This window comes from Cryptomeria japonica, unplaced genomic scaffold, assembly GCF_030272615.1.
Source record: "Cryptomeria japonica unplaced genomic scaffold, Sugi_1.0 HiC_scaffold_97, whole genome shotgun sequence".
Taxonomy (NCBI): domain Eukaryota; kingdom Viridiplantae; phylum Streptophyta; class Pinopsida; order Cupressales; family Cupressaceae; genus Cryptomeria; species Cryptomeria japonica.
Genome location: NW_026728919.1, coordinates 325,001 through 340,000, shown reverse-complemented (window position 1 = coordinate 340,000; position 15,000 = coordinate 325,001). Strand labels below are relative to the sequence as shown.

Below are 15,000 nucleotides of genomic sequence, written 5' to 3'. Positions count from 1 at the left end.
CGCAACGCTGGTGCGAACCTGGGAGCGCTCCGATGTGTGCTCCAAGGTGCGGCGTGCACGAAGTCGGACCCCGGTTTGCCCCGGGTGCGCACCTCGCGTGCACCTTGGTGCGCACACCTTGGCTGGGTTGCGCGCCCTGGTGGGCACCATGGTGCGCACCAAGGAGCGCTCCGAAGTGTGCTCCAAGGTGCGGCGTGCACGAAGTCGGAGCCCGGTTTGCCCCGGGTGCGCACCTCGCGTGCACCTTCGCCGCGGTGGGCACCATGGCGTGCACGAAGTCGGAGCCCGGTTTGCCCCGGGTGCGCACCTCGCGTGCACCTTCGCCGGGGTGGGCACCTTGGTGTGCAGACCTTGGCTGGGTTGCGCGCCCTGGTGGGCACCATGGTGCGCACCAAGGAGCGCTCCGAAGTGTGCTCCAAGGTGCGGCCTGCACGAAGTCGGAGCCCGGTTTGCCCCGGGTGTGCACCTCGGGTGGGCACCTTGGTGCGCATGCCTTGCCTGGGCTGCGCACCAGGGCGGGCTCAAGATGGCACCCGCGTTCCTTTTTTTTCACTATCTTTCAAAACGGAAATTTTAAAATCTCATTTTTTTTTGCCTTTTTCTGGAAATTAGTGAAGGCAGCGCATCAAAGGTGCGCACCTCGCTGCCCACCACGGTGCGCAACGCCGGTGGGCACCCGGGAGTGCTTCGAAGTGTGCTCCAAGGTGCTGCGTGCACGTTGTCGGAGCCCGGTTTGCCCCGGGTGCGCACCTCGCGTGCACCTTCGTCGGGGTGGGCACCTTGGCTGGGTTTGCCCCGGCTGCGCTCCGAAGCGGGGTTATTGGAGCGCCGCCTCTTTTTTTGTCGGAGCGTTTGGTGGGGTTTCTCGCATTGGCTCTTCCGAGGCCCGGTTGCCACCCTGGCGCGCACGAAGTCGGAAGTAGGTTAATTGCCCGGGTGCGCACCTTTGCCAGGGTGGGCACCTTACCTGGGCTGCGCACCAGGGCGGGCTCAAGATGGCACGCGCGTTCCGTTTTTTTCACTATCTTTCAAAACGGAAATTTTAAAATCTCCTTTTTTTTTTGCCTTTTCTGGAAATTAGTGAAGGCAGCGCATCAAAGGTGCGCACCTCGCTGCCCACCTTGGTGTGCTCTGAGGTGCGCACCCGGGAGCGCTACGAAGTGTGCTCCAAGGTGCGGCGTGCACGTTGTCGGAGCCCGGTTTGCCCCGGGTGCGCACCTCGCCTGCACCTTGGCCGGGGTGGGCACCTTGGCTGGGTTTGCCCAGGGTGCGCTCCGAAGCGGGGTTACTGGAGCGCCCCCTCTTTTTTTGTCAGAGCGTTTGGTGGGGTTTCTCGCATTGGCTCTTCCCAGGCCCGGTTGTTGGGTGCGCTCCCACCCTGGCGCGCGCGAAGTTGGAAGTTGGGTTAATTGCCCGGGCGCGCACCTTCGCCAGGGTGGGCACCTTGGTGCGCACACCTTGGCTGGGCTGCGCACCAGGGCGGGCTCAAGATGGCACCAGCATTCCCTTTTTCTCACTATCTTTCAAAACGGAAATTTTAAAATCTCGTTTTTTTTTTGCCTTTTATGGAAATTAGTGAAGGCATCGCATCAAAGGTGCGCACCTCGCTGCCCACCTTGGTGTGCTCCGAGGTGCCCACCACGGTGCGCAACGCCGGTGCGAACCCGGGAGCGCCCCGATGTGTGCTCCAAGGTGCGGCGTGCACGAAGTCGGACCCCGGTTTGCCCCGGGTGCGCACCTCGCGTGCACCTTGGTGCGCACACCTTGGCTGGGTTGCGCGGCCTGGTGGGCACCATGGTGCGCACCAAGGAGCGCTCCGAAGTGTGCTCCAAGGTGCGGCGTGCACGAAGTCGGAGCCCGGTTTGCCCCGGGTACGCACCTCGCGTGCACCTTCGCCGGGGTGGGCACCTCGGCTGGGTTGCGCGCCCTGGTGCGCACCAAGGAGCGCTCCGAAGTGTGCTCCAAGGTGCGGCGTGCACGAAGTCGGAGCCCGGTTTGCCCCGGGTGCGCACCTTCGCCGCGGTGCGCACCATGGCGTGCACGAAGTCGGAGCCCGGTTTGCCCCGGGTGCGCACCTCGCGTGCACCTTCGGCGGGGTTGCGCGCCCTGGTGGGCACCATGGTGCGCACCAAGGAGCGCTCCGAAGTGTGCTCCAAGGTGCGGCGTGCACGAAGTCGGAGCCCGGTTTGCCCCGGGTGCGCACCTCGCGTGCACCTTCGGCGGGGTTGCGCGCCCTGGTGGGCACCATGGTGCGCACCAAGGAGCGCTCCGAAGTGTGCTCCAAGGTGCGGCGTGCACGAAGTCGGAGCCCGGTTTGCCCCGGGTGCGCACCTCGCGTGCACCTTCGCCGCGGTGGGCACCATGGCGTGCACGAAGTCGGAGCCCGGTTTGCCCCGGGTGCGCACCTCGCGTGCACCTTCGCCGGGGTGGGCACCTCGGCTGGGTTGCGCGCCCTGGTGCGCACCAAGGAGCGCTCCGAAGTGTGCTCCAAGGTGCGGCGTGCACGAAGTCGGAGCCCGGTTTGCCCCGGGTGCGCACCTCGCGTGCACCTTCGCCAGGGTGGGCACCTCGGTGCGCACACCTTCTCAATGTTTTCTTGCCTTTTCTGGAAATTGGTGAAGGCAGCGCATCAAAGGTGCGCACCTCGGTGTGCTCCGAGGTGCGAACCCGAGAGCGCTCCGAGGTGCCCACGAAGTCGAAAGTCGGGTTAATTGCATTGTTTTCCCCGGGTGCGCTCCGAGGTGCGCAACATCGGCGCGCACCAAGGAGGGCTCCGAAGTGTGCTCCAAGGTGCGCACGATGGCGTGCACCTCTGGTGCGCACGATTCGGAGCTCGGTTTGACCGGGGTGCGCACACCTTGGCTGGGTTGCGCACCTTTTGTGCGCTCCAAGGTGCGCACGAAGTCGGAGCTCGGTTTGCCCCGGGTGCGCACCTTCGCCAGGGTGCGCACCTTGATGCGCACGCCTTGGCTGGGCTGCGCACCTTGGTGGGCGCCATGGTGCGCACCTTTCGTGCGCTCCAAGGTGCGCACGAAGTCGGAGCTCGGTTTGCCCCGGGTGCGCACCTTGGTGGGCGCCATGGTGCACTCCGAGGTGCCCAAGATTGGTGCGCACCAAGGAGCGCTCCGAAGTGCGCTCCAAGGTGCGCGCGAAGTCGAAAGTTGGGTTAATTGTCCGGTTTGCCTCGGGTGCGCACCTTGCGTGCACCTTCGCCAGGGTGGGCGCCTTGGTGCGCACACCTTGGCTGGGCTGCGCACACCTTGGCACCCGCGTTTCCTTCATTTTAAATTTTTTTTTTTTACAATCTCTCAAGTGGGAAATTCTATAATCTCAACTTTTTTTGCCTTTTCAGGAAACTTTTGAATGGAGCGCATCATTGGTGCGCTCCGAAGTGTGCTCCAAAGCTCTCTCCAGCTGCGTGCACCTGCCCCGGCCGCGCACCCGGCCCCGCCCAGCTTCGCTCACCTGTCCCGGGCGTCTGGTGCGGAACCTTAGAGTAAGAAACATCACCGTGCACCTTGGCCAACGTGCGCGACTCGACCGAGCGCGCACTGGCCGAGGTGCACACCGATTTCACCTGGGTGCGCGCGCAGCACCTCGGGCGCATCGGGGTGCGCGCACAACGCCCGGGTTGCACCGTGGCCTGTGTGCTCGGGGCGCCTCGGGTGCGCGCTCGGTGTCGCCCCCGCGCGCGCGGTAGTGCGGGCAGCGCACCCCGGCCCGGCCCGGCCCCGACGAGAACGCAAACGGGCAAAAGGTTTATTCAAATAGCATTGCGACGCCCGGCGAAAAACTAAAAAAGGGTGCAACACCGGGACTTCCCGGGAGGTCACCCATCCCAGTACTACTCCGGCCCAAGCGCGCTTAACTGCGGAGTTCTGATGGGATCCGGTGCACTAACGCTGGTATGATCGCACCCGTTATGAGCTTGTCGCAGTGTGTACTTAGCAAACCGCGACCCACGTGCGAATCCACCCCGGCCACCCACCCCCGTCGAGGTGCACACCCTCCCTCGCGAAGTGCGCCCCGTTCGCCAAGTGTGAGCCCTGCCCGGGTGCGCGCACCTTGCTAGGGCGTCGGGTGTGCACCCGGCCCGGCCTACGTGCGTGCACCTGGAGGGGGCGTCGTGTGCGTGCAGTGTCCCGTCTGCAACGCGGTGCCCACACACCACCTCGGGCGCAACGACCTGCGCTCACATGTGGGCCGAGTGCACCTTGGTGCATGTTCGGGGCGCCTCGGGTGCACGCTCGATCTTGCCCCGGTGCACCAAGGCGCTCGGTTTGCCCCGGGTGCGCACTTGGTGCAAGGTGGGCACCCAAAATAGGGATCAAGCACCAAAACACAAGTTTCGGGATGCAAAATGGGACCCAAGGACCACAAATGCGTTCCAAGACCCATGATGGGTCCACGAGAACAAAAATGTGTTCCGAGACTTAATAAACAAATATTGGGTTTTAGGAGAAGAAACATGCTCTGATGCCCAAAACGAGAATCGACCCCGAAAAGGCCACAGGCCAAAAGTGGGATGCGAGACAAAAAAAAATGGGACCCGAGGACCAAAATTGGGTTCCCAGGTCGAAGACAGGGCAACCGGACAAGAAACGACCTCTAAGGCTCGAAATGAGTCCCGACGACTAAAACTTGACAAGAAGCACCCATCAGGCACCCAACTCGACACCCATGGGATGCCGACCCACCCGGGCTTCCACCTAGCACACCTTGGCACCCACCCACCCTCGCACCCAACCTCGCACCCAACTTAGCACCTTTGAACCCACATTGGCACTCACCCTGACCCTGGCACCTTGGAACCCACATTGGCACTCACCTTGACCCTGGCACCCACCTTTGCACTCACCTTGGGACCCACCCTGGCTCCCACCTCGGCACCCACCCAGACACCCACCTTGGTTCCTTGGCACCCACCTTGGATCCTTGGCACCCACCCCGACACCCACCTTGGCACGCAACTTGGCTACTTGCCACCCACCTTGGCTCCTTGACGCCCACCCCGACAACCACCCCGTGACCTACCCTGGCTAGGGTTGGTGCACACCCACCCTGGTGCCCACCTTGGCACCCACCCTATGACCCACCTTGGCACGCACCTTAGTACCCACCCCGTTACCCACCCTAGGACCCACCCCGTGACCCACCTTGGCCAGGGTGGGTGCACCCACCCTGGTGCCCACCTTGGCACCCACCCATCCTAGCACCCAGCCTGTGACCGGGCTTGGAACCCAACCTTGCACCCGCACCCGTCTTGGCCAGTGTGGGTGCGCACCCATCCTGGCACCCACGTTGTGACACACCCTTTAACCCACGCACCCTAGCACCCACGTTGGCACCCACCTTGGAACCCAACCTAGCAACTTGGCACCCACCCCGTGACCCACCTTGGCATCCACCATAGCAGTCGCCGACTTGGCACCCACCTCGGCACCCACCTTGACACTTGTGGACCCACCTTGCCACTCACCCTAGCATCGACCCATCCTAGCACCCACCCTGGCACCTTTGCACCCTAGCACTCACCCATCCTAGCACCTAACCTGTGACCCACCTTGACACTCACCCTCGCACCCACCTTGGAACCCAACCTAGCACCCACCCACCCTGACACCAACCCTAGCACCTACCCACCCTTGCACCCACCCTGTGACCCATCTTGGCACCCACCCATCCTACCACTCAACCTATCACCCACCTTCTCACCCACCTTGGCATCCACCTTAGCACCCACCCACACTGGCACCTTGGCACCCACCTCGGGCAAGGTGGGTGCACACCCACCCTGGCACCCAATTTAGAACCCACCGAGCATGTTACCCACCTTGGCACCCACATTGCAGCCCACCCTAGTACCCACCCTATGACCCACATTGGCATCCACACCCTAGCACCCAGGCACCTCGACACCCGCCTTGACACCCACCCTAGCACTGAACCTGTGACCCACCTTGGAACTCACCCTAGAACCCACCCACCCTGTGAACCACCTTGGCATCCACCTTAGCACCCACCCACCTTGGCACCCACTCTAGCACTCACCCATCCTAACACCCAACTTGTTACCCACCTTGGCACCCGCCCTCGCGTCCACCTTGAAACCCACCCTAGCACCCACCCACGCAGGAGCCCACCTTGGCACCCAACCTAACACCCACGCATCCTGGCACCCAACTTGTGACCCACCTTGGAACCCACCCTAGTACCCACCTTTGAACCCACTATATCACCAACCCACCTTGGCACCCACCCTATGACCCTCTTTGGAATCCACCCTAGCACGCACCCACCCTGGCACCCACCATGGAGCGCACCCTAGCACCCACCCACCTCGGCACGCACCTCAACACCCACCTTGGTGTGCGCACTGCGCCAACCTCTCAAAGACCCTATGTGGTGCGCTCCAAAGTGTACACCTTTGGTGCGCTCCAAGGTGCGCACCTTTGGTGCACACCGAGGTGCACACCAAAGTGTGCACCGAGGTGAGCACCAAAGTGCACTCCAGGGTGCACACCAAGGCGTGCACCTTTGGTGCGGTCAATGCAAACGAATTCGGAAGTTGGGGTCGATGTCCTAATCGCTGCTGCAGACTACACGTATGAGAATCGGACAAATAGCTTTATATAGGGGAGGTGTTGCGTTTGATGGGTCGACTCCCCTGGTTGTGTGCACTGCACCAACTTCAAAGACCCTGTCTTGTTTAAGAAGTCAAAAGTTGGGGTGGATGTCCTAATCATTGCTGCAGTCTACGCATGTATGAGAATCAGACAAATAGCTTATATAGGGGAGGTGTTGCATTCGGTGGGTTGACTCCCCTGGTTGTGCGCACTGCGCCAACCTCAAAGACCCCGCATAGCAGAAGAAGTCGGAAGTCGGATTTTGGTGAGCACCAAGGCGTGCACCTTTGGTGCGGTCAACGCAGACGAATTCAGAAGTTGGGGTGGATGTCCTAATCGTTGTTGCAGGCTACACATGTATGAGAATCAGACAAATAGCTTATATAGGGGAGGTGTTGGGTTTGATGGGTCAACTCCCTTGGTTGTGCGCATTACGCCAACCTCAAAGACCTTGTTTTCGTTAAGAAGTCAAAAGTTGGGGTCAATGTCCTAATGGCTCCTGCAGGCTACACATGTATGAGAATCGGACAAATAGCTTATATAGGGGAGGTGTTGGGTTTGATGGGTCGACTCCCCTGGTTGTGCGCATTACGTCAACCTCAAAGACCTTGTTTTCGTTAAGAAGTCAAAAGTTGGGGTCGATGTCCTAATTGCTCCTGTAGACTACACATGTATGAGAATCAGACAAATAGCTTATATAGGGGAGGTGTTGGGTTTGATGGGTTGACTCCCCTAGTTGTTCGCATTACACCAACCTCAAAGACCTTGTTTTCGTTTAGAAGCCGAAAGTTGGGGTCGATGTCCTAATTGCTCCTGCAGGCTACGCATGTATGAGAATCAGACAAATAGCTTATATAGGGGAGGTGTTGGGTTTGATGGGTCGACTCCCCTGGTTGTGCGCATTGCGCCAACCTCAAAGACCCTGCATTGCGGATGAAGTCGAAAGTCAGAGTTTGGTGTGCTACAAGGTGTGGTCGAAGGTGCTCACCTAGGTGTGCACCTTTGGAGCACAGGAAAAGTGCCCTCCAAAAGTGCGCACCTTTGGAGTGCACAAAAGTGCCCTCCAAAAGTGCGCACCTTTGGAGCGCAGAAAAGTGCCCTCCAAAAAGTGCCCTCCAAAAGTGCGCACCTTTGGAGCGCAGAAAAGTGCCCTCCAAAAGTGCGCACCTTTGGAGCGCAGAAAAGTGCCCTCCAAAAAGTGCCCTCCAAAAGTGCGCACCTTTGGAGCGCAGAAAAGTGCCCTCCAAAAGTGCGCACCTTTGGAGCGCAGAAAAGTGCCCTCCAAAAAGTGCCCTCCAAAAGTGCGCACCTTTGGAGCGCAGAAAAGTGCCCTCCAAAAAGTGCCCTCCAAAAGTGCGCACCTTTGGAGCGCAGAAAAGTGCCCTCCAAAAAGTGCCCTCCAAAAGTGCGCACCTTTGGAGCGCAGAAAAGTGCCCTCCAAAAAGTGCCCTCCAAAAGTGCGCACCTTTGGAGCGCAGAAAAGTGCCCTCCAAAAAGTGCCCTCCAAAAGTGCGCACCTTTGGAGCGTAGAAAAGTGCCCTCCAAAAGTGCGCACCTTTGGAGCGCACAAAAGTGCCCTCCAAAAGTGCGCACTTTTGGTGCGCACCAAGGCGCTGGTTCGGTCGTTGCAGGCGAGTTCGGAAGTTGGGGTCGATGTCCTGAGCGGAGGTGCAAACTACACAGGTGTCGGAATCGGACAAATAGCTTATATAGGGGAGGTGTATGCTTCGATGGGTCGACTCCCCAGGTTGAGCGCACCGCGCCAACCTCAAAGACCCTACGGTATGGATGAAGTCGGAAGTTGGGTCCGATGACCAATTCGATTAGTAGGTATGCTCATGAGGTCGGAATTTGGGTCCGATGACCTGCCATGTGCAGGAAGGCGAATGTTGACACTGTGCGTTGCAAGGTGCACACCAAGGCGCTGGTGCGGTCTTTTTAGTCGAGTTCGGAAGTTGGGGTCGATGTCCTGATCGGAGGTGCAAGCTACACAGGTGTGGGAATCGGACAAATAGCTTATATAGGGGAGGTGTATGCTTCGTTGGGTCGACTCCCCGGGTTGAGCGCACCGCGCCAACCTCAAAGACCCTACGGTATGGATGAAGTCGGAAGTTGGGTCCGATGACCGATTCGATATGTAGGCATACTCGCGAGGTCGGAATTTGGGTCCGATGACCTGCCACGTGCAGGAAGGCGAATGTTGGCACTGTGCGTTGCAAGGTGCGCACCAAGGCGCTGGTTCGGTCGTTGGAGGCGAGTTCGGAAGTTGGGGTCGATGTCTTGATCGGAGGTGCAAACTACACAGGTGTGGGAATCGGACAAATAGCTTATATAGGGGAGGTGTATGCTTCGTTGGGTCGACTCCCCGGGTTGAGCGCACCGCGCCAACCTCAAAGACCCTACGGTATGGATGAAGTCGGAAGTTGGGTCCGATGACCGATTCGATATGTAGGCATACTCGCGAGGTCGGAATTTGGGTCCGATGACCTGCCATGTGCAGGAAGGCGAATGTTGGGACTGTGCGTCGCAAGGTGCGCACCAAGGCGCTGGTGCCGTCGTTGCAGTCGAGTTCGGAAGTTGGGGTCGATGTCCTGGTCAGAGGTGCAAACTACACAGGTGTGGGAATCGGACAAATAGCTTATATAGGGGAGGTGTATGCTTCGATGGGTCGACTCCCTGGGTTGAGCGCACCGCGCCAACCTCAAAGACCCTACAGTATGGATGAAGTCGGAAGTTGGGTCCGATGACCGATTCGATACGTAGGCATATTGGCGAGGTCTGAATTTGTGTCCGATGACCTGCCATGCGCAGGAAGGCGGAATTTGGGTCCGATGACCGAGTTGATGGCGTGCCATGCGCAGAAAGGCGGAATTTGGGTCCGATGACCGAGTTGATGTTGATGGCCCGCCATGCACAGGAAGGCGGAATTTGGGTCCGATGACCGATTTGAAGGCGTGCCATACGCAAAAAGGCGGAGTTTGGGTCCGATGACCGAGTTGATATTGATGGCCCGCCATGCGCAGGAAGGCGGAATTTGGGTCCGATGACCTGACATACGCATGGAGTCCGACTCGGGGGCCGATGTTCGATTCGATGACTTGCATTGTGGGTAAAGTCGGAAGTTGTGGTCTTTGACCCGATTCGATGACCAGACTTCGGCTGCTTGAGAATCGGACAAATAACTTATATAGGGGAGGTAGTGTTCTCGAGCATCCTCCCCCCGTGCCCGTTTATGTCGATTGATGCTGGTGCTCGACTGGTTGGAGCGCTCGGATGCAAAAATCTTGCACCAGGATTTATCGATTGTGATGGACACGGCAAGTCTCCTGATTGCTATGCAGGAGCTCATCGTGAATCTCTATGCGGCCTTGGTATGGACTCGACCTGCGGAATGGTTCGGCAATGGTAGTCGCTCCAACACGTCCTTGCAATGGCCACAGAGGTGATTCGACTAGAGCTCCAGTCTAGCTTTTGGGTTGCTTGGCGGACTGGTATAGCCGCGATCGAGTTCCGGCCATGAACGTTTTAGATAGCTCTTGGGCTTTCTGGGACGGAAGTCGGAAGTTTGGGCTGTTGTCCGATTTGATGACCATTCTTCGGATGTGTGAGAATCGGACAAATAACTTATATAGGGGACTGTGTTGTCTCACGCAGCCCCCTCCGTGCCCCTCTATCTCGACCGATGTTGGTGCTTGAAAGGGTTGGGATCGCTCGGATTTATAAACGTGCACCACCATTTGTCGAGTGTGAGGGACGCGGCAGGTCTCCTAAATGCTATGCGGGCGCTCTCTGAGAATCTCTATCCGGCCTCGACACAGACTAGTCTTGCTGAATGGTTTGGCACTGGTAGTCGATCCAACACGTCGTTGTTGTGGCCGCCTAGGCGATTCGATTCGAGCCCCCGTCTAGCTTTTGGGTTGCTTGGCGGATTTTGCCCTATCCGCAAGTGAGCTCGGTCCCTAAACGTTCGAGAAACCCGATTGCTATGCGCCGACTCTCTTTCTTGCGAGCCTCCATCTAGCTTTTGGGTCTCTACGGAACGGAAGTCGGAATCTGGGACCGTTGTTTGATTCGACGAGGCAGACTACGGTTGTGCGAGAATCGGACAAATAACTTATATAGGGGAGGTGTTGACTGGAGCATTCTCCCCCGTGCCCCTCTAACTCGACCAATGCTGGCGCTCGAACGGTGGTAGCGCTCGGATTTTCATTGAGCGCCAGCATTGGTCGATTTAGAGGGGCATGCGAGATTCCCGAATGCTATGCGAGGGCTCTAACGGAAATGTCTATTGGTTTCGGTATGGATGCAATTGCGAGTGGTTCGGCAAAGGTAGTCGTTCCGATGCGTCCATGTCGTGGCCAAATCGATAATTCGATTTGAGCCCTCGTATAGCATTTGGGTCTCTCGATGTGATTCCGCATTCCAGTCCCTTTGGGCACTGCTTGAGCCGCATCCCAGGGGGTTCCCTTCCCAATAATCTGCCTCGCAACCCGATTGCTATGCGGTGAGGCTCCTCGGCCGCCTCGGAACTATCTGTGTATCAGACGCATCGCGGGATAAGGGGTTGGCAACGGTAGTCGCCCCAAGCGCGTCCGATGCTTGGACCATTCCGAGGCGGCCCTGAAGCCTCTTCCGTCTAGCCGTTGGGTCCTTCTCGCCGCATCCCTCGCCTCGCACCCCGATTGCTATGCGGTGAGGCTCCTCGGCCGCCTCGGAACTATCTGTGTATCGGACGCGTCGCGGGATAAGGGGTTGTCACTGGTAGTCGCCCCAAGCGCGTCCGATGCTTGGACCATTCCGAGGCGGCCCTGAAGCCTCTTCCGTCTAGCCGTTGGGTCCTTCTCGCCGCATCCCTCGCCTCGCACCCCGATTGCTATGCGGTGAGGCTCCTCGGCCGCCTCGGAACTATCTGTGTATCGGACGCGTCGCGGGATAAGGGGTTGTCATTGGTAGTCGCCCCAAGCGCGTCCGATGCTTGGACCATTCCGAGGCGGCCCTGAAGCCTCTTCCGTCTAGCCGTTGGGTCCTTCTCGCCGCATCCCTCGCCTCGCACCCCGATTGCTATGCGGTGAGGCTCCTCGGCCGCCTTGGAACTATCTGTGTATCGGACGCGTCGCGGGATAAGGGGTTGTCACTGGTAGTCGCCCCAAGCGCGTCCGATGCTTGGACCATTCCGAGGCGGACCCGAAGCCTCTTCCGTCTAGCCGTTGGGTCCTTCTCGCCGCATCCCTCGCCTCGCACCCCGATTGCTATGCGGTGAGGCTCCTCGGCCGCCTCGGAACTATCTGTGTATCGGACGCGTCGCGGGATAAGGGGTTGTCACTGGTAGTCGCCCCAAGCGCGTCCGATGCTTGGACCATTCCGAGGCGGACCCGAAGCCTCTTCCGTCTAGCCGTTGGGTCCTTCTCGCCGCATCCCTCGCCTCGCACCCCGATTGCTATGCGGTGAGGCTCCTCGGCCGCCTTGGAACTATCTGTGTATCGGACGCGTCGCGGGATAAGGGGTTGTCACTGGTAGTCGCCCCAAGCGCGTCCGATGCTTGGACCATTCCGAGGCGGACCCGAAGCCTCTTCCGTCTAGCCGTTGGGTCCTTCTCGCCGCATCCCTCGCCTCGCACCCCGATTGCTATGCGGTGAGGCTCCTCGGCCGCCTTGGAACTATCTGTGTATCGGACGCGTCGCGGGATAAGGGGTTGTCACTGGTAGTCGCCCCAAGCGCGTCCGATGCTTGGACCATTCCGAGGCGGACCCGAAGCCTCTTCCGTCTAGCCGTTGGGTCCTTCTCGCCGCATCCCTCGCCTCGCACCCCGATTGCTATGCGGTGAGGCTCCTCGGCCGCCTTGGAACTATCTGTGTATCGGACGCGTCGCGGGATAAGGGGTTGTCACTGGTAGTCGCCCCAAGCGCGTCCGATGCTTGGACCATTCCGAGGCGGCCCCGAAGCCTCTTCCGTGTAGCCGTTGGGTCCTTCTCGCCGCATCCCTCGCCTCGCACCCCGATTGCTATGCGGTGAGGCTCCTCGGCCGCCTTGGAACTATCTGTGTATCGGACGCGTCGCGGGATAAGGGGTTGTCACTGGTAGTCGCCCCAAGCGCGTCCGATGCTTGGACCATTCCGAGGCGGCCCCGAAGCCTCTTCCGTGTAGCCGTTGGGTCCTTCTCGCCGCATCCCTCGCCTCGCACCCCGATTGCTATGCGGTGAGGCTCCTCGGCCGCCTTGGAACTATCTGTGTATCGGACGCGTCGCGGGATAAGGGGTTGTCACTGGTAGTCGCCCCAAGCGCGTCCGATGCTTGGACCATTCCGAGGCGGACCTGAAGCCTCTTCCCTCTAGCCGTTGGGGCTTTCTCGCCGCATCCCTCGCCTCGCACCCTGATTGCTATGCTGTGAGGCTCCTCGGCCGCCTTGGAACTATCTGTGTATCGGACGCATCGCGGGATAAGGGGTTGGCAGTGGTAGTCGCCCCAAGCGCATCCGATGCTTGGACCATTCCGAGGCGGCCCTGCAGCCTCTTCCGTCTAGCCGTTGGGGCCATCTCGCCGCATCCCCCACCTCGCACCACGATTGCTATGCGGTGAGGCTCCTTGGCCGCCTCGGAACTATCTGTGTATCGGACGCATCGCGGGATAAGGGGTTGTCACTGGTAGTCGCCCCAAGCGCGTCCGATGCTTGGACTATTCCGAGGCGGCCCTGCAGCCTCTTCCGTCTAGCCGTTGGGGCCATCTCGCTGCATCCCCCACCTCCTCGGCCGCCTCGGAACTATCTGTGTATCGGACGCATCGCGGGATAAGGGGTTGGCAGTGGTAGTCGCCCCAAGCGCGTCCGATGCTTGGACTATTCCGAGGCAGCCCTGCAGCCTCTTCCGTCTAGCCTTTGGGGCCATCTCGCCGCATCCCTCGCCTCGCACCCCGATTGCTATGCGGTGAGGCTCCTCGGCCGCCTGGGAACTATCTTCGTATCGGACGCATCGCGGGATAAGGGGTTGTCACTGGTAGTCGCCCCAAGCGCGTCCGATGCTTGGACTATTCCGAGGCGGCCCTGTGGCCTCTTCCGTCTAGCCGTTGGGGCCATCTCGCCGCATCCCCCACCTCGCACCCCGATTGCTATGCGGTGAGGCTCTTCGGCCGCCTTGGAACTATCTTCGTATCGGACGCATCGCGGGATAAGGGGTTGTCACTGGTAGTGGCCCCAAGCGCGTCCGATGCTTGGACTATTCCGAGGCGGCCCTGCAGCCTCTTCCGTCTAGCCGTTGGGGCCATCTCGCCGCATCCCCCACCTCGCACCCCGATTGCTATGCGGTGAGGCTCCTCGGCCGCCTTGGAACTATCTTCGTATCGGACGCATCGCGGGATAAGGGGTTGTCACTGGTAGTCGCCCCAAGCGCGTCCGATGCTTGGACTATTCCGACGCGGCCCTGTGGCCTCTTCCGTCTAGCCGTTGGGGCCATCTCGCCGCATCCCCCACCTCGCACCCCGATTGCTATGCGGTGAGGCTCCTCGGCCGCCTTGGAACCATCTTCGTATCGGACGCATCGCGGGATAGGGGGCTGTCACTGGTAGTCGCCCCAAGCGTGTCCGATGCTTGGACCATTCCTAGGCGGCCCTGAAGCCTCTTCCGTCTAGCCGTTGGGGCCTTCCCGCCCCATCCCTCGCCTCGCACCCCCGATTGCTATGCGGTGAGGCTCCTCGGCCGCCTTGGAACCATCTGTGTATCGGACGCATCGCGGGATAAGGGGTTGGCACTGGCAGTCGCCCCAAGCGCGTCCGATGCTTGGACCATTCCGAGGTGGCCCTGAAGCCTCTTCCGTCTAGCCGTTGGGGCCTTCCCGCCCCATCCCTCGCCTCGCACCCCGATTGATATGCGGTGAGGCTCCTCGGCCGCCTTGGAACTATCTGTGTATCGGACGCATCGCGGGATAAGGGGTTGGCACTGGTAGTCGTCCCAATCGCATCCGATGCTTGGACCATTCCGAGGCGGCCCTGCAGCCTCTTCCGTTTAGCCGTCGGGGCCTTCCCGCCGCATCCCTCGCCTCGCATCCCGATTCCTATGCGGTGAGTCTTCTCGGCCGCCGCGGAACTATACCTGTTATTGCTACTGCATCCTTCGGCTGGTAACCTCCTCTGCCGCCTTGGAACGTTCTCTTTGTCGGACGCGTCGCGGGATAAGGGGTTGGCACTGGTAGTCGCCCCAAGCGCGCCCGATGCATAGACCGCTCCGAGTCGACCTTGCTTTCAGCCTCTCACATGCATAGACCTCTCTGAGTCGACCCTGCAGCCTCTCACGTTTAGCCTTTGGAATCTCGCCTCACAACATGATTGCTATCCTTGATGCATCCCTTGCCTCGAGCCCTGATTGCTTTCTTGGCTGCATCCCTCC

The 15,000-nt window shown here is 60.0% G+C and overlaps 1 non-coding gene across 1 annotated transcript; it reads right to left on the bottom strand.

The window, feature by feature from the left end:
* Positions 1-3,800: 3,800 nt before the first annotated feature.
* On the bottom strand, positions 3,801-3,919 carry LOC131864866 (5S ribosomal RNA). The gene has a single exon (XR_009363593.1). It is a non-coding gene; the product is annotated as a 5S ribosomal RNA (ribosomal RNA).
* Positions 3,920-15,000: the final 11,081 nt, after the last annotated feature.